The 27,976-nt window shown below is 32.7% G+C and overlaps 1 pseudogene; it reads left to right on the forward strand.

Annotated features, from left to right (window-relative positions):
* The first annotated feature begins 14,354 nt into the window (after window positions 1–14,354).
* Window positions 14,355–18,544, forward strand: LOC128040442 (auxin-induced in root cultures protein 12-like; annotated as a pseudogene).
* Window positions 18,545–27,976: the final 9,432 nt, after the last annotated feature.

Genomic DNA, 27,976 nt, shown 5'->3' on the forward strand with positions numbered 1-27,976 from the left:
TAGGATTTACCTAGACAGACTTTTGAGGATGCTTTCGGTGGGGTCCATTAACCGAAACGGAAATGGAATGCACCTCATTTATATTTTTATGTCAAATGCACCCATATTTTACTCTGAATGATAAACACTTCAATATACAATAATTTTCACATCAAATAAACACTATCTTCATGAACATGTTGATGAAAATATTTTTTTATGGATGCCCATTATAACCATATTGAATATTTTTCATCCAAATTAGTTAATATCAATAATAATCATGTAACATTCTTTATCAAAAATCATCAAGTTCAGTTTGTATTATTATTGCTACAATAATTTTAACTTGTTTTAGAGAATTAAAATTGGGTTATATAATTCTATGATTATCTATTTATAATTTTTAAAATATTTACCACTCCAACGTACTTAAAACATATTGTATTCTTTCACTAAAAAATTTAAGAGATATGAATAGTTTAGAATTGATTAGAAAAACATTATATTTTAATTCATTAAAAATAGATTTAAATAAAAAAAATTTAAGGGTTTTTTACCTAAATAATTTAAAAAAAAATTAAATACTGAAATAGGTTGTCAGCTTGGTTATATACGAAAATGGTATGTTCTTTTGGGTCGTGCCTATCTGGCAGGCGCAACCACTTTTTTATATTAAAATATTTTTTACTTTAAATAAAATACTATTATTTTATTTTTATTAAAAATATTTAAATATATATACAAGTCAAAATACGGGTTAAAAATACCCGAAACAGGTTGCGCCTGTCAGATAGTCGCTCCTAGGTAGGCGCCACTGCCTGCCCCCTGCGCCCCTCTGCTGCACAGATACACTGCTTGGCAGTGTGTAGTCCCTTCACAAGGGCAAAATAAATTGTAAATGGGGGACCTTATAAGCATGGTCCCCGAAGTTCAAGCACCCACCGGAAGAGAGAAAGAAATGAGAGAAAGGAGAAGAAGAAAGAAAAAAAAAGTAATGTATTATTTTAGTAAATAATTTTGTTTATAATTTAAATAGTTTAATTAAGATGTTGTGAAATTTTTTGTTATTGATTATTATTTATAAGTTGCTTATGTTTAGTGTTTATGATTTTGGGTTAATATTTTGTAAGAATGTATTTTTTTGTTTTTATAATTATTTTAAAATTAATGTGTTAGTAATTTAGGATTATGTTATAAATTATTATGTTTGTAATTATTTTAAAATTAATTTATTAGTAATTTAGGATTATGTTATAAATTGTTGTGTTTAGTTTAGTATTTGGTGAGTTTTAGTAATGTAAAATTATTTTGTTAAATATTTTGTTAGTAATTTGTTATAAATTGTTGTGTTTTGTGAGTTTTAGTAATGTAATTTTTAAAAAAAATAATTTTATAGTTATTTTGTTAGTAGTTTATGATTAGGTTATAAATTGTTAGTGTTTTGTATTTTGTTATAGTTATTTATTTTGTTAATAATTAATGGGATTAGGTTACAAATTGTTAGTGTTTAGTGTAGGGTTTTGTGATTTTTAGTAATGTAATTTTAAAAAAATAATTTTATAGTTATTTTGTTAGTAATTTATGATTAGGTTATATAAATTGTTAGTGTTTAGTTATGTGTTTTGTAATTTTTAGTAATGTATTTTTTAAAAACAATTTTATAGTTATTTTGTTAGTAATTTATGATTAGGTTATATCAATTGTTAGTATTTAGTTTAGTGTTTTGTGATTTTTTAATGTAATTTTTATATAATGTAATTTTATTTGATTTTTATTTATTTGAAATTTTTATTGATTTATTAAAATGTTGATTAAATTTGTTGTTATATAATTTTATAGGTTGTTTGAAAGAAACTAATCGGTATGTTTCTATTTCTATTTTTATTTTTTTAATTAGTATGTTTTTATGTTTAGGCAGTTTATATTTATTTTAATTATATTATTATTGTAAACTAACATAATTTTTATAGGTAAATTATGAGAAATTATGAGATATTTACCGTGTTTTGTTTCGAAATTTGAAATAATTTATTGTATTTTTGAAACAAATTGAATGAATTCATTTTTTAATTGCGATTTGCTACAAATGGGTTCTTTGATTAATAATAATAATCACATATCAAGTACTATTAATGAGATGGTAATGAAATTATTATTTGATACTCATGTTATTTGCGGAATTAAATTATATTGTATTAACTATTTTGCTAATTTAATAATGTCGGGGCCCGTACCGCGTATCGAGGGGTCGTGTTAATAGTGTAGGGTTTCTGCCTGATGAACGCCTAATGTCATACTTGGAGTTAGCCGGGTTTGGATCAGCGGTATTAATCCAGACTTTTGATCTACGATACGACTTGATTTCCGCTTTAGTTGAGCAATGATGTCCAGAGACCCACACATTTTATTTCCCATGCGGGAGTGCACCATCACTCTAGAGGATGTTGCATTACAGCTCAGGTTTCCCATCGACAGGAATGCAGTCACGAGCTTAAGTTCGATCTCTAGCCCAGCTGCCCTTTGCTATTACTTACTTGGACGCTCGCCAAGGGAGGGGAAATTTGCCAGTTTAAGGTTTTCATGGCTAAAAGCCAATTTTAAGTATTTGCCGAGTACTGCTAATAAATGAGAGGTGATGCAGGCCGTTCGAGCTTACATTATTCACCTTATAGGGGGTGTACTCATGCCGGATGCAAACGGCAGTACAGTCCACTTGATGTACTTACCCCTATTATCCAATTTACATAACACCCATTCATACAGTTGGAGGTCCGCAGTGTTAGCCATGTTGTATCGCAAACTTTGTCGGACGACAGATCCTTCTACGATGGACATAGGCGGATGTCTCATATTACTGTAGTCGTGGGCACTTTACCAGATGTCATTCTTGGCATGCATTAGTCACCAATCATATGTATTTCCACTCATTAATAGGTGATGAATTTTTACTCGTTATAACAATTAGTTGACTTTTTTTCGGATTATATTGTTCTAACAATTTGTTTTCGTAGATGGAGCACTAATTCGAGTATCGGAGGTCATAAACGGTTCTGATATACCGTCTAATGATCGAGAATTATGCTGGAGTGGGGGTAAGTTTTTTCTAATATCAACTTAATTTTATTATTTTATCTCACTCGACCCACGTTAATATAACAATGTTATTAACTGTGCAATTCATTTGGATGTCGTATTCTGTTCCAGAAATTATGGCGGTTATTCTCTCGTCTACCCACGTTCATTCAAACTTATGGCGCATTAGCGTACCCATTATCAATTTTCAGACAATGGAGTGGTATCATGGCGATCGTTTACTCCGGTAATTCGATTGCATACAGTATATCTCGACACTGCCAGTACGATTGGGGGAGATCCATGGGACTAACAAAGCATGGAAATGATTGGAGAGAAGTGCATGAAGAATATATTACGATGTGGAACAACCGGTTGGGGAGGGTACCTCTGATGGATCGTGCTTTGAATCTGCAGCTCTCGTTAGAGTACATACAGTAGTACTGTGAGATAGAGAAACCATTTTTGTTTGGTGGACGGTTGATGGTAGCCCCCCGCATACAACACGAATTGGGCAACTCCTTCTAGATCCACATCATGCACTAGAGCCGGAGGCAAAGCCGAAACTACACTCTAGGGATAGTTCTTATCACCTAGATTTGAGGGGCGATAACTATTTCCCGGGCTCGTCAGGCCACGGATATCATTCAGAGTTTGATATCTTCAGCCCACTACCACCTTAGTACTCTACTCTTTCCGGCTCATATCCACTATCATACTTCACTCCTCCCGGCCCATACCCACCATCGTACTTCACTCCTCTCAACTCAAGTTCATCTGGTGTTTGAGACATGATTTTTCGTCTATGTTTCACACACCCCCACATACAGATGAAGAGAACGTTAATCGCTGCAATCGCCCGCAACATGAATGTCGAGCTCCACAAAAATATACCCCTAGAATCACACCATCAAACCATCAATTTTAGGGGGTTTTGTAATATAAATAATTTCATATTTATGTAATGAATTTTTTTCCATTTTATTTATCAATTTTATGGGTTCTTTTGCAATTTAAATAGTCAACTTTGTATTTATGTAATGACTTTTTTGCCATTTTATTTATCAATTTTATTTATTGCAATTTAAATAGTAAACTTTGTATTTATGTAATGACTTTTTCACTATTTCAGTTATCAATTTTATGGGTTTTTTTACAATTTAAATAAATAAACTTTAGACTAACTTTGTAAGTCAAATTAGATTAACTGCAACAAATTGTAGACAAATTTTAGATTCAATCCTCTTAACATGTAATGAACAACATCTTAATTTCTACCCGATCGTGACGATTGTCCAATATGATAGTTTCGGAGCAGGCATTTCTTTCGATGATGACTAGCTAATCTACATACGCCATATAGCTTCCCGTCGAATTTCTCCCTAATGTCTATTTCGTTATGGATTTTGGATGATCGCGGACGACCTTTCAGGTTCCTACATAACCCTTTGTCTGGGACAAGCTCGAAGGTCGTCGGAGGAACATACCATGTAGATAGGTCAGGATGCACGGGGAACTCATTCTCCCATACACGCAACGTACGCTCGAGGGTGTACACTTCACCAATAAATTGTTCTACATTGAGCAAGACTTTAGCACAAGCTGCCATGCTACGTGCACAGAGAGAATGAAGTGTCTGGAACCTCTTACAATCACACCGTCTATTTCAGAGATCAATTTCGTAGGACCTAAGTGGTATACCAGGTCGATGACTGATGATCTCTGTAACTCAAAACATTTCATTACGTTGTGAATATACTTCTACATTCATCGACCTCACCATCCAATGATTTGCAACCAATGCATCCTTGACATCTTCGACAAACACATGTCCTGCCTCCATCTGGTTGACTTGTTGCTGACTCATTCTTGGCATCAAGGTAGCCAACCTGTAGAATGTAGTAGAGAAGACAGATGAAATCAGAAGATGTCGTGTTTTCAACAACACAGCGTAATCCCCTCCACCAAGTTTGTGGTCATTTGATCATAACGAAAGTCGTTATCAAAACTTTGAGCCCATTGCCACGGCTCAATAGTACCCAACCATTGTCGGAAAGAAGTGTTCGTCTGACCTTTCATGTCACTCTCAAGTCGAGTCATCCTTTGCCAGAAAATGTGTGGCTCTAGCTCGTGCGCTGTGTATGTATTAAGAAAATATAAGTTACAGTCTTGCCTTAAAACATTAGGTTATATATTGAAAGGATAATATTATTCTTTACCCATTCTCACAACTTGTCTCCGTCAGTCTGCATTTTTATAATCTCGGTAGAAGTTAGCCGCGATGTGCCGGATGTAGTAAATGGATCTCCATGGCACACCGGAACGCCTAATGGTGGCAATTAATCCTTTTCCTCTATCGAAGATGATGCAAATATTATAATTACTAATAACATACCTCCACAGGTTTGTAAGGAAGAAATTTAACGACTCTATATTTTTCTTATCTACGATGGCAAACGCAATCGAGAGCACATTCTTGTTCTCGTCTTGAGCAACCGCAAGAAGTAGGATCTGTATATATTTACCGTATAGCCATGTCCCATCTACTTGCACAAACGACTTGCAGTGGGGAAATGCACGCACGCATGGATCAAACGTCCAGAACATCTTTTGGAAATTTTTTTCCCAGTTGCAGTTGGTCATCTGGGCCGTAATAAGGTCGAGTTTGTAACTCAATGGCAGTCCCCAGCACGTACTCCCAGATAGTGACTATCCATCCTTATAACTAATTGTACAATGCATCGAAATCCCCATACAATTGTTCCATTGCCATCTGTTTAGCTATCCATGCCTTCCGGTATGATACTCGATACTGGAATTGTACCTGTATTTCGACAATCAGTATCGAAACTTTAATGGTGGGCATGTCTTTCACCATTGGCATGATGTACGCACAGATAGTTTTGGAATTAAGTTTTTGATGATCTTCTGTCATACGTATTGAAGTGCATGTGTGAGGGTTAACAAATTTTCGTATCTCCCACATCTGCGACTTCTGGATAAATGCAGCTCGTAGCCACCAATTGCAGCCTTCCGCTGACCTCCAACACTCTCCAATATATAATGTCAGTTTAAACACGACGACTTTGTAGTCCACTGATATATTCATGCTATACCGCTTAATGGCAAATGCGCACTTTTCCTTACTTTCGAATCTCTAGCCCACGAATAACTCCTCAGGATCAGAATATGCGACCATTCAGTGAGCAGGTAGTATTTCAGGGTACTCCAGAAACTCGGCCACGTGTGCCGCATCGGGGTCTATTCGAGACATGTGTGCCCCAAGATTATTGTGTATCACAATACGATGAATCTGGCTCCCAACTGAAGACGTGTTAACATTTCCATCATCATTCATGCCTTCGTCATCATTATCATCCAGGACCTCGTCCAATTCAAATCATCAAACCGATTCATATTTCAAGCATACCATAAATATGCATCATGAAACATAAATCCCTACATGAACTTATATCATGATTAAAACTACATAGACATAGTATCATTTCTAGCCATTTTTGCATGGCTTATGGATATATATATACACTTCAAAATCATCCAAGACAAAAGCTAGACTATACATGCCATCTGTTCAAAATTCAAGCTTTTAAAATACCAAAATAGCTTTCGATAGTGTGATGGATTTTCCTTGACGATTCCCGAGCTCGTAACTAGCTTCCAGAATCTATAAAAAAATAATGAACAAACAAACTCACAGTAAGCTTAAATAGCTTAGTAAGTCATAAGCAGATAGTTTTTCGAAGAACACGTATAATTTTTATAAGTAGGCTGAATTCTCCAAATCTTGAACACTTATATATAAATATAATCATAATTAAGTGATTAATTCATATTTTCATGTTATACATAATACTTACCTTTGCTTTCAAATTCATATAACTCAAACCTACCTAAATCGTTTAATTCGAACTCATATTCAGTTTTGCCATATCATTTTCCGTTGTACTATTCGGAATCAAAAAAGATACTCGGGCAACTCAAAAAGCTCGTACAACGCGAACGTCCCAAAGGTGGTCTTACATGTATTCTAAATAACGATGCCACTGTCCCAGACATGGTCTTACACGAAATCATATACGATATCGATGTCCCAGACATATTCGTACACTTAAATCTCAAATCGATGCCAACGTCCCAGACGTGGTCTTACACGATATCACATTTTAGAATTCCTGTGGTTTGTATGGCTTTCAAAAGTCGTAAATCAATCGAGTCAAGCTTGTAGTTAACCATCCTATACTAAATTCAATTCGGTATTGTAGTATTCAAACATACAATTCAATTCGACTATTTACAAAATAAATACATTCAATTTAACATCAATTATTCACCTACGAACTTACCTCGGACGAAGATGAACGAAACGGGACGACTACTCGACCACTTCCGATTTCCCCGTTCCAAATCCTATTTCTTCTTTTCTTGATCTAATTCAATACAAAATTGACTTGTTTAATCATATAATTATTCAAATTTTTTCCAAAACACATAAATGGACAAATTGCATTTTGGCCCCTTACATTTTACATTTTCTCGATTTACTCCCTATTTCAAAACAACTCAAAATATTCAAAAGCTCAACATACTCTAGTTAGGTTAAATTTACCTTAGGTGTCTAGCAGCTCAATTCTATCATTTATTTCACATTTTGACCCCTCAATTTACAAAATTCACAATTTAGTCCAAAATTGACATTTTTATCAAAAATTCATTAACAAAACTTACATATCTAACAACAATGATTTATTTTTCATCATCAAACAACAGATTCATCACATTATCAACAATGGAAAATCTCAAATTCATCATCAATTCTGAAAATTAAAGCATGGGATAGGTAATATACGAAGCAGCGATCTCAAAAACATAAAAATTATCGAAAACCGAGCTCAAAATATTCCTCAATCTAGCTTGGAGATTGCCGAACCTTTAAACAAGTAAAATGACTTATTTTCTTCCTTACATTCGGCCAACAAAAAAAACTGAACATGCATTTTTACTTTATGTTTTATTTAATTACATAATAATATATCATTTACCTTTTTAACCTTTATAAATTAATATGAAAAATTTATAATGGTTGTCCATTACCATCCATGCAATTATTCAATGGCCAAATTTCACTTTAAGTACTTTAAAATTAAGAAACCATGGCAAATAAGTACTTTAACTTATAGCAAGGCATTTTTGCATTTTACACGATTAAGTCCTTTTTACAAAATTTTCATACACAAACGATAAAATTTTCACACAAAATTTTCACACATATAAATTAACATGCTATAAACACCAAAAATAATATTAAAATATTTTTTCGACACGGATTTGTGGTCCTGAACCCACTGTCTGACTAGGGTCTAAACCGGGTTGTTACACATTTCCTCTTTTTTATAGTGTGAAAAGCTTCATGCTCCATTAGAATTTTCTCTTGGATTTGTTAGCCTAGGATGAAAGTTGATTGAGTTAAAGAAATGATCTTTAGAAAGATCAATTTCATTCTAGTTGCGAAAATCTAAGCAATTACTTTATAAATGAAATTACAACATCCAATGGGCTGAAAATCATTAACTGTTCAAAGGAAAAATTTGGTCTCACCTCAATCTCTTCTATTGGTACTATATGTGAATGATCAGATCGGTACCGTCTCAACATGGAGACATGGAAAATGTCATGGATGCGGTCCAGTTCTGATGGTAATTCTAATTGGTACACCACTGGACCAATTCTCTTAAGGATTCTATAAGGTTTGATGAACCTAGGACTTAATTTTCCCTTTATTCTGAATCTCATCACCCTCCGCCATAGGGACACTTTCAAGAAGACTTGATCTCTATCTTGAATTAGTTCGATTTTCCCCTCAAACTCTTGTACCACTTTGAGACCCAAAATTTTCCTTTCACCCATTTCGGTCAAACACAGTGGTGTTCGACACTTGTGACCATACAAGGCTTCATAGGGTGCCATTTGTATGTTTGATTGGAAGCTATTATTATATAAAATTTTGCTAGAGGCAAATGTTCTTCCTAACTACCTCAGAATTCAATGATACAGCCCCTTAGCGTATCTTCTAATATTTGAATGACTCGTTCGGATTGTCTGCCAGTTTACGAATGGAAGGCAGTACTAAAATCCAAATGAGTACTCAGTGCCTCGTGAAGTTTTTTTCCAAAATCGTGACGTAAAACTGGGATCTCGATCTGAACTAATTGATATGGGTACCCCATGCAACCTTATAATATCCGAAATATATAACTTAGCTAGCTTTTGTAAAGAATAATTGATCGTCGCTAGACATGCGAATGTCTGGATTGGAAATACTACAACAAAATAGATAAATAATTAAACAGTGGTGTCTGCAAGTATACGAGTCAAATTATTATATAGTTTAGTGTTACTACGAAACACTCTAGGAAGCATTCCGAGGATCGTACCCAATGGAGGTTGAATTAAACCTAAATTATTAAATGGTACTGATTTAAAATTATATTACAAAAACAAGATTAAAATGAATTAATTAAACTAATATAAAATTATCTAACATTAAAATCAACCAATTAACAATTGAAATAAATCCAATAAATCGAGCAGGGGATTAACTCACTTTAGTAATCCTAATTAGCTTCAGGATTCTGATTTATAGAGTTAGCTATTAATTAACTAGTTATTACCTCTTGGCCTCTAACTAATTAAGAGATCGACCAATATACGCTTACCTCTCAGCCTTACTTTCTTGATCGTGATAAATTATGATTTACTCGGTAAACTTATCTTTCGATCTCGTTTATCCTAATTACTTCCTAGGGGCATCACTTCCTAGGGTTTAATCCTATTAATTTAATCCAACTAACATGAATTTCAACCTTAATTCATCCGTTAATTATTCACACATTCGGTCATTAATCTCCATTTGGAAATTAGCTACTCAAGGATTGAAATACAATAATTCCTAAACTCATATTTAACATGTAGAACGGCAAATTACATAAAAGTAAGGAGTAGAGAAATAAATCCATTTTTTATATCAATTGAAGCTTGGAAGCGAAATATCCTTTAATAGTCGCAAAGATCATTTCGATTGCAATTAGAATCAACAACAAAATAATGAAAAACTACTATATTAAAGCCTTGGATCGAAATCGAATCCAAGTTAAAATAATAACAAAAGTATAAAAAGGACTAAACTAAAAAGAAAATAAAACTAAACTAAAAAATACTAAAAAAACTCACTTAGCCAAGCCTCCTCAAATGAGACTTAACATGCCTATTTATAGAGTTTATGTTCAAACTTAATTAGGGTTACTAAACAACCCAAAATTCTGATTAAGGTACATTATGAGGATTAAAATACCCCTAATTAATTTTTCTTGTTTGTCACTTGATGCCGTGACACCACAAGACCAGTGTCACAAAACTACCTTCATTTCCTGGGAATTTTGGCTTCAAAATTTGGTGTTGCGACACCACTTCTCGATGTCGTAACATTGCAGTCGTCTCTCGCCTTTTGAACCCAAAAATAGTGTCCTATACACTAGATCGAGTTGTTAGATCATCCCTAGGCCTATAGTGGCTCATTAGGTTATAACATAACTCAAAATTGTGAGAAAACGCTTATTTTGCATAAAGTAAGCACAAGGTAATAAAAATTAAAAATGAAGTAAAAACACATAAAAACGCTATGAAACAAGCTCATTAAGTGCCGAAAAGACCTTAAGTTCAAGCATTAGCTATTTTCTGGGTATTTATAGTCTAATGATCACAGTTTATCTAAAGTTTCAAGACTAACAATAACTAGAGTAGTATTGGCATTGGAGTCTTGGATTTAATTTCTTGCAGAAAATCAATTTTCCAAAATCTTGTGGCATGGTTTTTTTTCCAAAATACCCCATTTTCAATGCAAGCATGCAGACTCATTCAAATTTCCACAATTCAAGTTTAAAAAACCTAGGCTCTGATACACCAACTGTAACTTCCCCAACCTAGTCTAAACATTAAGCTTAAGTTCGGAAGATTACATTAACCACCGACATGGCCTAGTAGAACTATCAAAGTTTAAAAATAGTTGTTTAAAACATCTATTTTACTTTTCTAAGGAAAATTTTAGCGAGTTTCAAAGAGATTGTGATTTAGTTTCAAAACTAATAGTTTTTAATGATTAATTTATAAAAGTGTTTTTCAATTTAAGTGTTTTACAAAGCCTACTTACGTAGTAATGCAGCGGAAAAGTGATGTTTAACTTAGTCCTTAATAAAAACCAAATTTTATGCATAAATAAATAGAATCCATATTTCAACTTCCTATTTTCAAATTAAATGTCATGCATGCTATAAAAACTCAAATCCTAAGTTCCATGCCACAGTTCAAAAATAAAACAATATAGTTTCTAAATAACAGAAATATCAAATAAAAAATCTAAAATACTTTATAAAAAATCAATTTCGAGCCGAGACCCTCCGGATGTTGTGTTTGCATCCTAACTTGGTGGGTTATCTGTAAAGATAGAAATTAAAAGGGAGTGAGCTTAAAAAGCTCAGTGTGAGTCTGACCAAGTAAACCAGTGCAGAACAATAAAAAAAAGCATATTAATTAACAGTTCTCAAAAAAATTAAAATCGTATAGCATAGCAGAATTCAACAGTTCATTCAAGCATGTTTATAAATGTCCATGCAATGCAAAAATAATAGGAAAGATCCTACCCATACTCCACTATACCCCTCAGTAAGAGTTCTTCAAAACTCTTCCAACCATAACACTCCAGTTTGTAGATGAACCACCACTATTTGCAAATAACTGCTAGTAGTAAAAATTCTGGATGAACCACTAGTATTTTAAAAATAATTTGCAGACAAGCTGCCACTTGGTTTGTTATTGAACCATATGTTTGTAGATAAATCGCCACTTGTTGTGGGTGCACAACATATTTACATATAAAAGCTGCCAGTAATTTGTGGATGGACCACCAATGTTGTAGATTATTAAACTGCCAATACTACCTCCGTAAAATCGTCCCACACTATGCAATGCAGTATGACCTACTTGAAATAGTATCATGTAAAAACAATTAACATGCTTAACATGTTTTCAGTTCAATAGTAGCATTAGGCATGCTTAACATGTATTCAGTTCAATAGTAACAGTAGATATGCTTAACATGTATTGGGTTCAATAGTAGTAGTAGGCATGCTTAACATGTGTTTCGTAATACAGTGGTATGAATAATAGTAATAGTTAATCAGAAATACAGTGACAGTAGACATGTAACATTTACATATCAAACATTATAACAGTAGCAAATTAGTTATCAATTCACAAATTCCAGCATATTCATAATATTAGGGACTTAATCGAGTGAATAAAATCTCTAAAAGAAATTTAAGGATTATACAGAGACTAAATTAAACAATTCACAAAATTCTGGGCAAAACTATAAAACAAGGGTCACACGGCCATGTGGCCTGGCCATGTGCGATGCTATAAGTTGTGTAGAGGGTTTACATAGTCGTGTGGTCAGGCTGTGTAACAGATTGTGGTCGTGTGGCAAATGTAATAATTAACCTACATGAGGGACACGGCCGCGTGAAAGGTTCTTAGTCATGTGGTTCACAAACTATCCTAGGGTTTGTAGGGCACATGGTCATGTGGTCTACCTATTTGGTCCACACGTCCGTGTGAGAGATCGTGTGGGCCTAATCCTAGACACGGTTTGCCCTGATTCACTTGTAAAAGAACACACACCTTTCACTAGGAGACCGATCAACGTTCCTCACGTTTGATTCTAATCAGATTCACCTTAATTAGGTCGTTCAGATGACATTTACACACGAGTTAATGATTTATTTCAAGATTTATCAAGAATCGAAAAAGTTTGTTTAATCAAACGTAGGATTAGCGTCAGATAGAAAACTACATAAATTTGGGATCTAAACTTCAGAACGAGATGTACTTACCGTTTCTTGGCAAGGTTTAGGATGCTATTGATGGAAATTATGAATTTGGTAGAAAAATGAGTAACGAGGAATGAATTACTTCGAGAAAGCAAAAAATATTCGACAACAATGGAATGAATTATGATGAAAAGAATAGGAAAAGAAAAGAAAAAGAGAAGAAATAGAAAAGATGGAAACCAAATTCTAAATAGGATTGAAAAGAGAGCAAAATCCTAGTTTAATTAGAAAATAATGATTAAATAGTCTAGGATTTGAAACCCTAGGGCGACAAGGGTAAATATCCCAAAGTTTTAGGCCAAAAATAAAAAAACAAATGGGGGAAGAGAGTTGCTCGAATCTAGGTTACATAAAGGGGGAAACTAATGCTAAACCATTGGGCTATTACCTATTTCTTTTTAAGTTTTATCCCCAACAACATATATTTTAGTGTGGCTTTTATCCTAAATTGTTGAAAATAAAAAGGAAAAGAAATGAGAGAAGAGTGACTCAAACTTAAGTTTTTAGGGATGATGCTAAGCACTTATCCATCAAGCCTATTTAGTTTTTTTGTTTATTTATTTCAATTGACCCTTATATTTTGGGGCGTGATAGGAATAGTTTAGTGACCAATTGTAACCTTTTTTAGTTAAGTGACCAAAATTAAAATTTGCCCATAGTTTAGTAATTAATGGTGTAATTTACCCTTTTTTTAATGGCTTGTTTTTTTTTTATAAAATGTTAACTAATTCATTATTAGTTGTGTGTAAAAAAACTTTAATATCTACTTTTTACCCAAAAAAAACAAAAATAAAACCATGGGTCCGTGAGTAAAATTAGAAAAATAGAAAATTACTTTATTAAAAAATGAAAACTTACTCATAGTTTAGAAATCAATGGTGTAATTTACCATTTTGTTTAATTGCTTTTTTATATATAAAATGTTAATTAATTCATTATTAGTTCTGTGAAAAAAAAACTTTAATATCTACCTTTTTACCCAAAAAGAAAAAAAAAACAAAAAAATTACCATGAGTCCGCGATTAAAATTAGAAAATAAGAAAACTACTTCATTATACATTTTTTAACGTGGGTTTTAAGTGATGAAACTAAAACCGGAAGTCTTCATCTTCAGCAATCAGCTATCGTCAACCCGCAACAACAATAAGAAAAGCATTGAAATTGGGGGAAACAAAAATTGAAGACGTTGTAGCTGACATCTATCAACAAGGCAATCTTATACTAGAAAATTCCCACATCTAGCCATTTTTCTCTTTATATATTCCTTCACTAATATATGCTCTTTGCATTTTCTCTCTTTCTTGAGAAAACAAAAACCAAAAAAGAAATAAAATAAAAATGAGATCTTTGTTTTCTCCATGTTTGATTTTATTATTTTCTCTTTGGGTTACTTTAATATCTCCCTCACATTCATTCAATTGTTCATCGCTAAAACTCTTTGTAAGCAAAATGCAATACTCCAACTGCACCGAGCTCCCAATCTTTAATTCGACTCCCCATTTTACTTTCAATGCCACCAACTACTCTCTTTCCATTGCCTTTTCAGCACCTTTGCCCAACCCCAACGGTTGGACCGCTTGGGGCATCAATCCAACAGCTACACGCATGATAGGTTCCCAAGCCTTCATTGCCTTCAAAAACAAAGGCTCTTTGGTTGTTAAAACCTACAACATAAGCTCATATAGCTCCATCATCGAAGGTAATTAAGTTGTCTTGTAACACCCCTTACCCGAGACCGTTTCCGGAGTTGAGCATGGGGCGTTACTTGACTTAACTTATTAGTTCGGGTCATAAAAATTTGCTTTTAAAATTTATTTTACTGTTCACCATAATGCTGTGCACCTGTGCAGTAGTCACTAATTTAACTATAACTCGAGTTAAAAAACTCAAAATTTAGATCCGTAAATTTTTCCTTAAACTAGACTCATATATTATCTGACCATAAAATTTTCAGAATTTTTGACTTAGCCAATTAGTACAGTTTATTCATTAAAGTTTCCCCTGTTTCACTGCCTGACGGTTCTGACCTTTATTCACTAAAAATCAATTTTCTCATCGTATGATTTTCATATGGTGTTCTCACTTGTTTCTATAGAAAATAGACTCACTAAAGAATCTATAAATATAAATTATAACTCATAATTATTTTTTAAAAATTTTTAATGATTTTCTAAAGTCAAAACAGGGGACTCCAAAAACCATTCTGACCCTGCCTAACAAAAATTCAAATATCTCAGAATATAAAATTCTTTTACCCACACCATTATTTTTCTATGAAAATAGACTCAATAAGATTTAATTATATATATAATTCACTCTCTAATTAATTTTATACTATCCTTGGTGATTTTTCAAAATCACGTCACTGCTGCTGTCCCAAAACTGTTTCATTGCAAATTTTTACTCTTTCATAATTTCTAGGTATAAACTATCACCTAGGCATTCATAATACCAAACATATTCTTACTTAGCCATTTTAATAACTAGACATTATCACATATTTACACACCATCCTTTAGCAATATCATAAGGACATACATTCAAAATGACTAAGTCCCTATGCATGCCATAGCTCAAACATTGATTATCATAAAATACCGAGTTGTTGTTGTTGATAGTGTGAGCGCTCTCCGACGTCTTTAAGATCCCCGAATTAACTTTGCAATACTATAAAAGAAGGAAAATAAAAGAAGTAAGCATAAAGCTTAGTAAGTTTACAAGCAAATAAATAACAACATTTAACACAAATAAATATACTCAAGTGTCAAGATCTCTAATTTCCTCTTTACTTAATCTCTTACTCATTCAGTTACTTGTTTACTTAGATAACTCATGATTATAACTTGCTCTTCTCTTGCTGAAATGTTGGTTCTCAATTGATAACATAATATGTTCTTAACTCTTATAACTCACATGAATTTGCTATTTATGCTTTTACCTAAACTTTCATGGAACATAATTTGTTTACTAGCCCGTTGAGCCACATTGGAATAATAAGGATACTTGGGTCTCTTTTCTAATAATAACATGCCAAAGCCATGTCCCAAAGATGGTCTTACATGGGATGTTTCTTGCACTGCCAATGTCATATCCCAGATATGATCTTACATGAGATGTTTCTTGTACTGCCAATGCCATATCCCAGATATGGTCTTACATGGGAGTTCTCATATCGGTGCCCAAGCCATGTCCCAGACATGGTCTTACAGGGGACCTCTCATCTCGGTGCCAACGCCATGTCCCAGACATGGTCTTACATAGGACCTCTCATAATCTCAATGATGCCAATGCCATGTCCCAGACATGGTCTTACATAGGATCTCATTCCCCAAATGTCATGACATTTGTATCCAATACATTCCCAATGTTTCAACGGGACTTTTTAACACTGATTCTCTGTCATCTCATACTTGAGTCAACATTAAATAAATTCATGAAATAAATATATAATTGCTGGAAAATAACAACATTACTAATAATTATTAAAATATTGCATTTATTGACCGTAAACTTACCTCAGTACAAAATATGGCCAAATCTATCAACTTAGTCTTCAACCTTTTTCTTTCCTCGGTCTAACCCCGGATTTCGTTCTTCTTAATCTATAATAGCAAATTTAGTTTATTTAATACTCACATTTATCAAAACAGCCCTCGACTCTAACTTTAGCAAAATTACAATTTTGCCCCCTAAACTTTTACATATTTACACTTTTGCCCCAAAGCTTGGAAATTAAATTTCATCCCATATTCTTATATTTTATAACATGCTGAACATTTTTCCCTTCTATGGTAACATCAAATTCCCATTCTAACACTTATGAACATTAGGTATTTTTACCGATTATGTCGTTTTACTCGTTTTCACTTAAAATCGCTTAGAAAAAGTTGTTTAACATAATTTCAAGCTTCATATTCTACCATAAAATATCAAAATAAACACATTTCACCTATGGGTATTTTTCCAAATATGAATCCTAGGTTAAATTATTGCTAGAATAAGCTAAATCAAGTTACTGGGCTTCAAAAACGTAAAGAACATTAAAAACAGGGCTTAGAAACACTTGCTATGGAGCTTGGAAGCTTGAAAACCCTAAATATGTCTTCCCCCCTTGCTAATTTCGGCCGAATGAAAAAGATGAGCACAATTTGCCATCTTTTTCCCTTTTAATTCATTTTAATTACCAAATTACCAAAATACCCCTAACTTAAAAATTTCCTATTTCACTTATCTCATGTCCATTTTTGTTGATAACTTAACCAATGGTCTAATTACCATATAAATATCTCCAATTTAAAATTTCATAACAATTGGACACCTCTAACATGTAGAACTCAACTTTTGCACTTTTTACAATTTAGTCCTTTGACTAAATTGAATGCCCAAACGTCGAAATTTTTGAGCGAAATTTTTACAAAATCATTCTGTGAAATTTTAGGCCATAAAAATATAGTAAAAATAAATTTTTCTTCATCGGATTTGTGGTCCCGAAACCACTGTTCCAACTAGGCCCAAAATCGATATGTTATATATCTTTTGATGTTTGGGACCTAGAAGCCAAAACCAGTGATGATGCATGGAAAGATGGTTATATACGGTTCCTTGGAAGTTCCGACTAGTGTGGAAAAAGTGAATCAAGTTTGGCAAGTTGGGCCAGGGGTTACTAATGATCACCCGATGAAGCATGAATTAACGAAAGGTAATCTTGGTTCTTCGGGAGGGTTGAAGTTGATAGATAAAGTGAGTTCGACGAGTGCCTCATCCATTTCTCCAGCACCTGCTGATAATGATATAGGAAGAGGGTGAAGGGTTAGTGAAATAAATGCCACATTGTGGATCTTGGGTTTACTTTCCATTTTTTGCTTTTTAGCAATACATACATACATACATACATACATACATACATACATACATACATACATACATACATACATACATACATACATACATACATACATACATACATACATACATACATACATACATACATACATACATACATACATACATACATATCATTAATTGAAAGTGGGGATTTAGGGTTATAAACTAGAACACTCACCACTTCAAATCCATGCATTACCCAAAATTTGGACACAACTATACTCTTCCACTTTCCTATCATTAATGTCTCCAACTCTCCATTCATGAAAATAACTAACGCCAAGGAAGTGACAATTGGTTTGCTTTTAGTCTTCGAGTTCGATTATCTTCACAACCGAAGCATCCCCGACCTTCTGGCAAACAACAACTCGGTCATGTGGCTTTATAACTCCTGACGCCTTCCCATGGTCAAGTGCAACCTTCAAAACTGACTTATTTTGTTGCACTTTTTGACTCAGCCTGCAAATTTAAAGTAGGATGATCACATGCTAAAATCTGTATATGCCCCCACACACACACATATATGTTTCATCCAAGTATTGAAGAGCAAAGTAACAACAAAAGATGAAGCATTACTTACAGCATGCTGTGGGTCGGCAAGCATAGGGAAAAGACCTCTGACAATGAGGGATTTCCTTGCGTGAGCGATTAGCAATCGAAAAAGAAAAAAGGTAGCTAAGTTATTGCATTAGAATGAAAGGGGCCTTTTTCTGTCTTAGGGTTTAGAGAAAAGCGCAGCTTAGAGACATAAAACTTACGATGGTCTTCCATCAACAGCCAGCTCATCCGCAGGTTCTACTTATTAACCCAACACATCAAAAAGCTCAAAAGACCAGACAATACATTAACCAGCACTAGCACAATTAAGGAGCACGCTTTTACCCTCTTTGGACATGTAATGGTTTACTACAAAATTAACTTTTACAGTCACTTGAACATCCACGAATCAGGGCAAACGACATACCTCGAAGGCCCCACTGAAGCTCCACTTCAACTGATTTGTCTTAAGGCGAGGGATGACAACTGAGAGAGCTGGCATTGTTGGCCTGTATTTTGCAATCAATCTGGTTTATGGAATACATTCAGAAGCCAGATAAATGAATCAAATTCTACGTAATGTAGAATATTAGTAATAAAATAAATACACTTTTTGACATGTTTCCCTTAATATCCCCCAAAACCCCCTCTTCAAAAGAAGAGCTCAAATATGATTAAAATCATTAAGTAGCAAGGGTATACCTTACAGCTCTCCCTGAGGATGTGAAGCATATTATAACAGATGCCTTCACCTTAATGGCAGCTCGTACCTAAGAAAAAAACACAGCCCTTTTAGAAATAGATTTACAGATACACACGTCTTTCAGATATAACTAAAGTTGGTGTGGACCACTACGATATGATGATAAAAACATTCATCAGAAGAGCAGAGCATTGGGAAGAAGAAATACCGCAGAGGAAGCAATGGATTCCAAGTGAGACATTGGCTCTCCAACATGTTTAGAAATCTTCTTAAAATACATATCCTGGTTGAATGCTTTCTCTGCCTGCGAATTTTATAATAAAAATAGAAGGAAAAACACAGTTTGAAAATGTTTTCGAAAATAGAACAGAAATATTAAAGACATTTTATTTCAACATTTCCAGAACATTGAGTGATCCATCTCATTGTTAGATACTATGTAAAATGTGTATGAACAGTAAGATAAACTATAGTGTAATTCTTTAATCAATATTTCCTTATCCCTTTAATGAACATATTGATGAAGTTTATATACTCATATGAGAATAACTACTCCTAACCAACTACTTAACAGATTTGATAACAGACTAACAATCTTAACAATATTTATACTATTGTTTAACATTCACCCAGTTTCTCAATGGGTAGGACTTGAAGTAAACTTTGAAAGCGAGTAAAGAAAGAGACAGATAATGGTTTAGTAAGAATATCGGCAATTTGATCACAGGCTGGCACTTCACCGACAATGAGAGACACATTAGCCACCTTTTCACGGACAAAAAACAAGTCAAGTTCAACATGTTTGAATTTGGAGTGTAAGACTGGATTAGTTGTAACAGCGACCGCACTTGAATTATCACACCAAACTGTAGGAGGATTAGTAGAACTGATTTGTAACTCTGTTAACAGAGAGACTAACCACGCAATATCACTAGAAGCTGTAGCTAGACTTCTATACTCAGCCTCTGTCATTGATAGAGACATAACTTTTTGTTTCTTAGAACACCACGAAACAGGTGTATGACCAAAGTAGACACAAAACCCTATAGTAGATCGGCGATCATCAAAAATCAAGACCTCAGTTGGCATCAGCATATCCAACCAAAGATATTCTGCCAGATCGTCGAAAAACCAGCCCTTGAGTGATAGTACCATGTAAATATCTCAGGATACGTTTTAAGGCTATCAAATGAACCGTAGTAGGGGCATGCATGAATTGACAGACACGATTTACAGCATAGGAAATATCTGGTCAAGTTAGAACCACATACTGAAGAGCACCAGCTAGACTTCTGTATTCAGTAGGATCAACAAGCCGATCACCCTCATCTTTAGACAAAGTCAATGAATTAACCATTGACGTATGAACACTCTTTGCATTAGCCAGAGAACTCCTGTCAAGAAGGTCTTGAATGTATTTGTGTTGGCATAAATGAAGACTACCAGTGGAGGACCTACTGACCTCAATCCCTAAAAAATAATGAAGCTCAACCATATCCTTTAGAGAGAACTTGTTATGTAGTTGCTGAACAAAACAGTTTACTTCATCAGTCAAACTGCCAGTAATAACAATATCATCCGTATAGACCAAGATATAAATAGTGGATGTGGTTGAAACTTTAACAAACAATGAGGCATCAGCTTTAGATAAGACAAAACCAGTAGAGATAAGAAATTGTTTCAATATTTCAAACTAGGCACGGGGAGCTTGTCGTAATCTATACAAAGCCTTCGCCAGATGGCACACCAATAGCTCACCATTTGGTCCATATTGAACATATCCTGGAGGCTGTTGCATGAACACTTCATCAGTCAGGTCTCCATTTAAAAAGGCATTGTTTACATCGACTTGACGAAGTTTCCCACCATTAGACACAGTAACAGATAAAATGGTTCGGTTAGTAGTAGGTTTGACCACTGGGCTAAACATTTCTTTAAAGTCACACCCAAGAACCTGAGAACACCCCTTTGCTACCAATCGTGCTTTTCGACGACTAATCGACCCATCAAGATTCTTCTTGATTTTGAAAAGTCATTTTCACTCAATTACTTTCTGATCAGGAGGTAGAGAAACCAGCTCCCAGGTAGAGTTGGCCATTAAAGCATCAAATTCAACTTGAACTATGAATTTCCACTCCACATGAGCAAGAGCTTCCTCAACAGATTGAGGTTCAAAATCTACAACTTCGATTGACAAAGCTTTAGGCTTAAAAATTCCTACCTTAGACTGAGTAACCATAGCATGAGTATTTCCTACAGAAAGAGAAGAAATAATTGGAGACACACTGGATTGACCGACCGGACTAGCTTCTATAGACGAACTGGAAAGACAATGCTCCATTATATTATTCCCACATTCAGCCGGTAAATCAACTGAGACAGACTCATTAGGATGACACATATCTGGTAACTCAACAGATCGTTCAGAATTGCAACTTAGATCAGGAGGCAGAGGTACAGTTGGTGATGGGACAGTGGTGTTTTATATAAAAACAAATTTAAAAAATATAATACATCAAAATACACTAAAAATATTAAAATAAATGTTTCCCAACAAATTGAATATACATTTTTAAAAAATCTTTATACTTAAATAAAACTAAGATAGTTGCAAATTAGTAAGCAAATGCCTCTAAAATAATAGCAAAATTAAGAATAAAATAAGAGTTATATAATATCCAACCAATAACAACAAAACAGTAGATATATAATAGCAAAATAGTAGTAAGATAGCAGTAAAATAGCAGCAGGGGAAATATTATGCAAATTCCGGCTAGGCTGAGCCCGAATAAAAAAATCTTACCTGAGGCACGACCCATTTAGAAACGAGCATTGTTTTTTTATTAAAGCTCATTTTTTGGGCCTATAGTTTTGCCCAAACCCTCCCACTTTTCAGGCAGGCCTTCGGGCCTGGGCAAGGGACCTAGCTCATGATCATGTCTACTTCAATCAAACCCAATATTATTATATTGATAATTTTTAATTTAATTTTAAAAATATTAAATATATATTTAAATAATTATACCAAATATTACATTTTCAATACTATTGATATTCTAAATTTCAACATTATTAAAGATAATTTTTTATGCGTAATAATATAATAAATTAATAACAAAGTTAATATTATTTTTTATTTTAATAAATTCCTTAATATTATAATTTTATTTAATAATAAAAGCTACATTAATAATAATTTTAAATAATTTTCTTAATATTTTATTAAAATATTTATATTAATATTTTAATAATAAATATTTTACAATTTATGAATATTTAATAATACTTTTTAATAATATATATGAGTATTTACTTATATCATACTTAACTTTATTCATCTCTTTCATCTTCAATCAATTACTATCCACCCTCGTGTGTATATATATATATATATATATAATAAGATTAACTTCAAATTACGTTTTAATTAATCCTTGTTTAGGATTAAGACTCTAGAAGATACTAATTATTATAAAATAAATTTCAATTATTAAAATTAAATGATTTTATAATATTTTGTAATAAATATATTTTAAATTGTATTTGTTTTATTGAAAATAATTTTAAAAATTAGAAAAATATTATTGCAAAATTATCTAAATATAAAAACACTAAATCTAAGAAATTAATTTCCAAAAACGTTGAGGGTGAAATTGTGAATAAAAATGAGAGATGTTATATGTTAAGGGACGAAAAGAAGGCGAAAAATAAGGGTTTTCAACAATTAGGGTTTGATTTTATTTCAAATGGCAATCCTCTTTATTTTACTTGAAATTCAATTCAGTTCATATTTAGTAATATTAAATTTTAAATGAATTTTAAGTTATATTTGGTAATAGACTTCAACATTAAATTATGAAATTCTTAATTGTTATAATAATCATATTTTATTACATTTTGGAATTTTGAAAATCATTTATAATTTTAAAATTTTGTTTAATTATGAAAACTGCATATTTCAATATTTATATTTTAATTAAACTTAATTTAAGTATTTTAATGCTTTCATATGTACAAATTACATCAACCACATGTATATTATTTATCACTCATTATTTTATTTTTAAACATGTAATGACCTGATTTTAATAAAAACTAGTAAGAAAATAAAAGACAAAAATAATAGAATTGTGTAACCTATCAAAGATTTGACATCGTTTAAGTCTCAAAACCAATGGGAGAAGAAGACTCAAGATTCATTAACCAAGCTTAATTTAAATATTATATTCCTACTAGTTAATACATATTATAATTCCCTCCCCAGCGAATAAATAAGAGGATAATGTAGTACTTCAGCGCACTTGAATCCACGTCCACCTGCATTAACAACAATGCTCATGTCAATTGAACTAAGACTTAATCGGCAATTATATATTTCATCATTGATGTGTGTATAGTAATTTATATTTACAAGGTATAGATAGAATCATCTATTTGTTATGTCATGTGAACTCATAGCATGTTGCAGGTTTGGACAAATCATATACGAAGTAATGTTATCCAAAGAGAATTTTGGTTTTGCATTTTGTTTCCATATTTATTTGTATTGTTGATGTTGCTTAAGTGTGGTTTTTTAATAATCTCATTATAGATTTTGATTATATATTTTTTATACAATGTCTAAAATTGTCATATAATTTTTATATCACAATTTTACTCTTAAACTATAACAATTTTCTTACCTAATTATCTAAAGAATTCATCCATTTCCGTTGTGGTCTAAAGTAGGGTGAGTAAAATCCGATTCGATTCGAAATACTCTCAAATTTTGAATTAAATAATTCGAGTTATTTGGGTTAATCAAGTTATTTGAATCAACTCGAATAAAAAATTATGTTTTTTGGTTTAACTCGAATATGAATTACACAATTCGAGTTATTCGAAAATCCGAATAAGAAAAGGCAAAACTATGTCATTTTGATAAATGTTTACCTTTTTTAAAGTTAAAAGTCAAAACCATTAAGTTAAAAGGCAAAACTACGTTGTTTTGATAAATGTTTACTCATTAAGTTAAAAACCAAAACTATTATATTGTTTATGTAGTTAAATAATTTTATACTTCGTTTACTAGTTAAATAATCGGTTCATGTAAACGCAACATTGAGTATAAATAATAGGATTCGTTAACTTGACTCGAAATTTTTTAACTCGATTCGATCTGATTCGAAAAAAATTCAATTTGAGTTCAGTTGCTAAAATAGGATTCGTCAACTCGACTAACTCAAATTTTTCTGACTCGATTCGACTCGACTCGACTCAATCAAATACTCACCCCTAGTCCAAAGTTATCTATGTTAAAAAAATGTGACACAATTGATGAAAATGCGTCAAACCTTTTCCCTTGTCATCGATGATGTTTTTCCCACGTCATTCATGATGTAACCACTAATCGGTAAAAAATCGTTGATCAACTTAGGTGATACGAGTCACAAAGGCCCAACTCAAGCTCAAGATCGTGATGGGCTCAAATTACCACAAGGCCCAATAACGAGGTCAAAGGCCGGACAAATGCGTACGAAATTAAATGGAACCGTTCAAGATTTCATTAGCAAGGCCTTAGATGCGTATACGAAGGAAAAAGAAAATCAAGATTCACTTTCTTGTTTTCAAGAAAATCAAGAAACCGAATCTTGCTCCAATTTTACTGTTTTGAGCGATTTCAAGAATCAAGAAAATCAAGATTTCAAATCTTGGAAATCTTGGTCCAAGAAACCGAATCTTGCAGCTAAGGCGCATTGGATCTCAGTTACGAGCATCAACGAACCAATTTTGGGAGAGAACGGATTACAAGCCCAAGTTCTTGAAGACAAGGCCCAATAAGATGTTCCAAGCCCAATCAAGAAATTTAAATTAAACTTAGTTGAAAATCAGGCCAAATTGTCGAAGTGGCCCAATTTGTAAAATTATTCTTTAAGTACCTAGTTTTAATTTTTATACTTTATGATTTAATTCCTATGTAAAAATTCAGCCTAAGCAGCTCATTAAAAGACTTGGCCGAATTTCCCCTTTTAAATTATTAATTAGGTTTTTTTTAGTTTCCTAGTAAGATTAGGAAAATAGTTAGAAGGCCTATAAATAGGCTTGGCCGGCCACCTTATGAAGATACTTTTGGAATAATACATTGAAATCAGATTTGTTTGTTGAGTGAAAATTCTCTTTGAGTTCTCCAAGAATTTTCTCTTGAGTTTTCTTTAGAAGGAGTTTTAACAATCTTTTTTATTGTGGGAGCCATCTTCAGCCTTCTTCTTGCCATTGTTCTACATTGGAGGGGAGATTAGAGCCGTTTGAAGGGAGTTGTGAAATCTTTTTTCGATTTCAAGGCTTCTTAGGACTTTTTCTTTATTTTTCATGCTGTTCAATCTTCTTAATTTTTCTGCTTGTGTCGATTTCATTGACTAACTTGTTTAAACTCTCTTGTTGCATTTCCAGCCCCTTTCAACCTTCAAGAAGTTGTTTGGCACCATCCTTGGACAACAAGAAACGTTTTTGATTCACAAATCCCCTCTTTCTTGCCGCCTAAACCCTAGATCTAATTCAAATTGATTTTGTGATCTGCTGAGTTTGAATTTAATTTGCTGTTTTTGGGTTCTTCTTTTCAGATTCGGCTGTTTGGAGTCTCTCTTGAATTCAATTCCGTGTTCTTGGCTACCAAGATTAGCTATTCATAAGTGTTTTTAATTCTTGGCTGATATTTTAGCGTTTTGGGTATTTTTGTTTTAGATCTAATTGATTCTAAGTTAATTTTCTGCTTCATTTCAGATCCGATTGTCTAAAGCTTTCTTAGGACTTTTCTCATGACTTGGCAACTCGATCTTGGTCCGCGCGCAACCTTCTATCATTTGGTATCATATTTTGGGCATTTTGGGTGTTTTTGGTTGATTTCTAATCTGATCTCCTTTTAAAAACAGTAAATAGCAGTTTTTACCTAGAAAAATTTTTGGAAAAAAATTCATTTCAGTAGGTAACTGTTGTCCGATTGGTCTAAAATTTTATATGCATATTTTTGACATTGTGATAGAATATTAAAAAATATTTCCTGCAAAAAAATCAGTAGAAAAAGTCAAAAAACAGAAAAATACGAAATCAAATAAAAATTTTAAAAAATATTCAGCGGGTTGATTTTAGTGCCGAAAATTTCCAGATCAAAAATAAAATATTTAAGGACATTCCAGTTTAAATTTCGTTATTTTTGGAGATCAGGAACACATCGAACGAAGTTGTCAAGTTACTCCGCAGTTTTTTCGGGTTTTCGGGTGTCAACAATTTTTATTGATTCTTAGCTGTAGGTTTTCATTTGTTTTTCTTTTATTCTTCCTTTACACTATCTAACACCTTCTTGTTTCTTGTGTTAGTAGGATTTAAAAGTGTGCACAATTCTTCCTCGGTGCGACACAAATCAATTGGAGTCTCGTCACTTTTTGGACTCCTAGTGCAATTAGGATTCTTTGGTAGTTACGGTTCATATAATTTCTAATTGATTGATATAGACTCTACTAAAGAACTCACAAGACTGAATTCTATCTCTTTGAGAATTTGATTTTCCTTTTTGAGTGATTAACGGTGAGGTTTGTTAATTTTTTTTCGAGTGTTGAGTGTTTGTTTTGCAGGTATTCCAAAAGAAAAAAATAAGATGCATAGAATTGGTCAAGTCGATGATGTAACACCCCTAACCAGTGTCTGTCGCTGGATCTAGGGTTATTAGGTATTACCGGACATAACATAACTCATTAAATAAAAATTTTTTAATTAAATTTATGTATCATAACTGAACACATATTAAAACCAAACAAATAAATTTATTCTATTTATTATCTAAAATTCTTAGCAGAATTATTCTTTAACATAGTAAGACTTTTTTTTTATATATTTAAATCTTTGTGCACATAATATGCCATAACCAAAATATTATAATTCTAACATAATGAGCACATGATTAAATTTAACATTACATACAACTTCTATACACACATGTACAATTACTCATAAATATTAACCTCAAATGGACATATGCATATACCATCATAACATAGCCAATTGATTTTCATATATAAGTCATATCTATCAGATCCAACTTATACATAATCAACTTAACCTCATTTAATACTTTCACATCTAGCATGTGATTTATTTTATAATTTAGTCAATATCCCTATATCACATATTATATCCTAAACCCAAATGATTAAGTCAAACATACAATTTACTTAATCATCTCAATCCAATATGCCGAAACAATAAATCAAAATATAACCTTTTAAATATCATACCATACACAAAATAATATGAACATATACTACATCTTAGTCCATAAAAGTTAATGCATTAATAAAATTTCAAAACAAAAGAGATAAGCCATTTTCGCATGGCTAATAATCTCATCTATATACATTGATTCCAAATCAACATTTCAAGTATGCTATACATGCCATAAGATCGGATTCAAACTTAACAAAATACCAAACGGCGAGTCGATAGTGTGATAGACTATGCTGACGATCCCTGAGCTCGTAACGCGTCTCCAAAATCTATAAAATATAAAAATAAATTGAACACACCCAAAATAAGCGATTAAAGCTTAGTAAGTCATAAGAAAAAATTTACAGATATATTTATATCGATACTTATTTAATCATTAAGTTAAATAAACAAATCATATGACCAAATATACATAAATATTTAGCAAAATCAAATATTCAATAAATCATTATGCCGAAATATGGATATACTCAAATATATAACTCATACTTTATATTACATTTGAAACTATTAACAATTTAATACAATCAACTTACCTTATCACTAATTAAACAAATGGTTAATACATACCTGAATCATT

The sequence above is a fragment of the Gossypium raimondii genome, chromosome 4, assembly GCF_025698545.1.
Source record: "Gossypium raimondii isolate GPD5lz chromosome 4, ASM2569854v1, whole genome shotgun sequence".
Taxonomy (NCBI): domain Eukaryota; kingdom Viridiplantae; phylum Streptophyta; class Magnoliopsida; order Malvales; family Malvaceae; genus Gossypium; species Gossypium raimondii.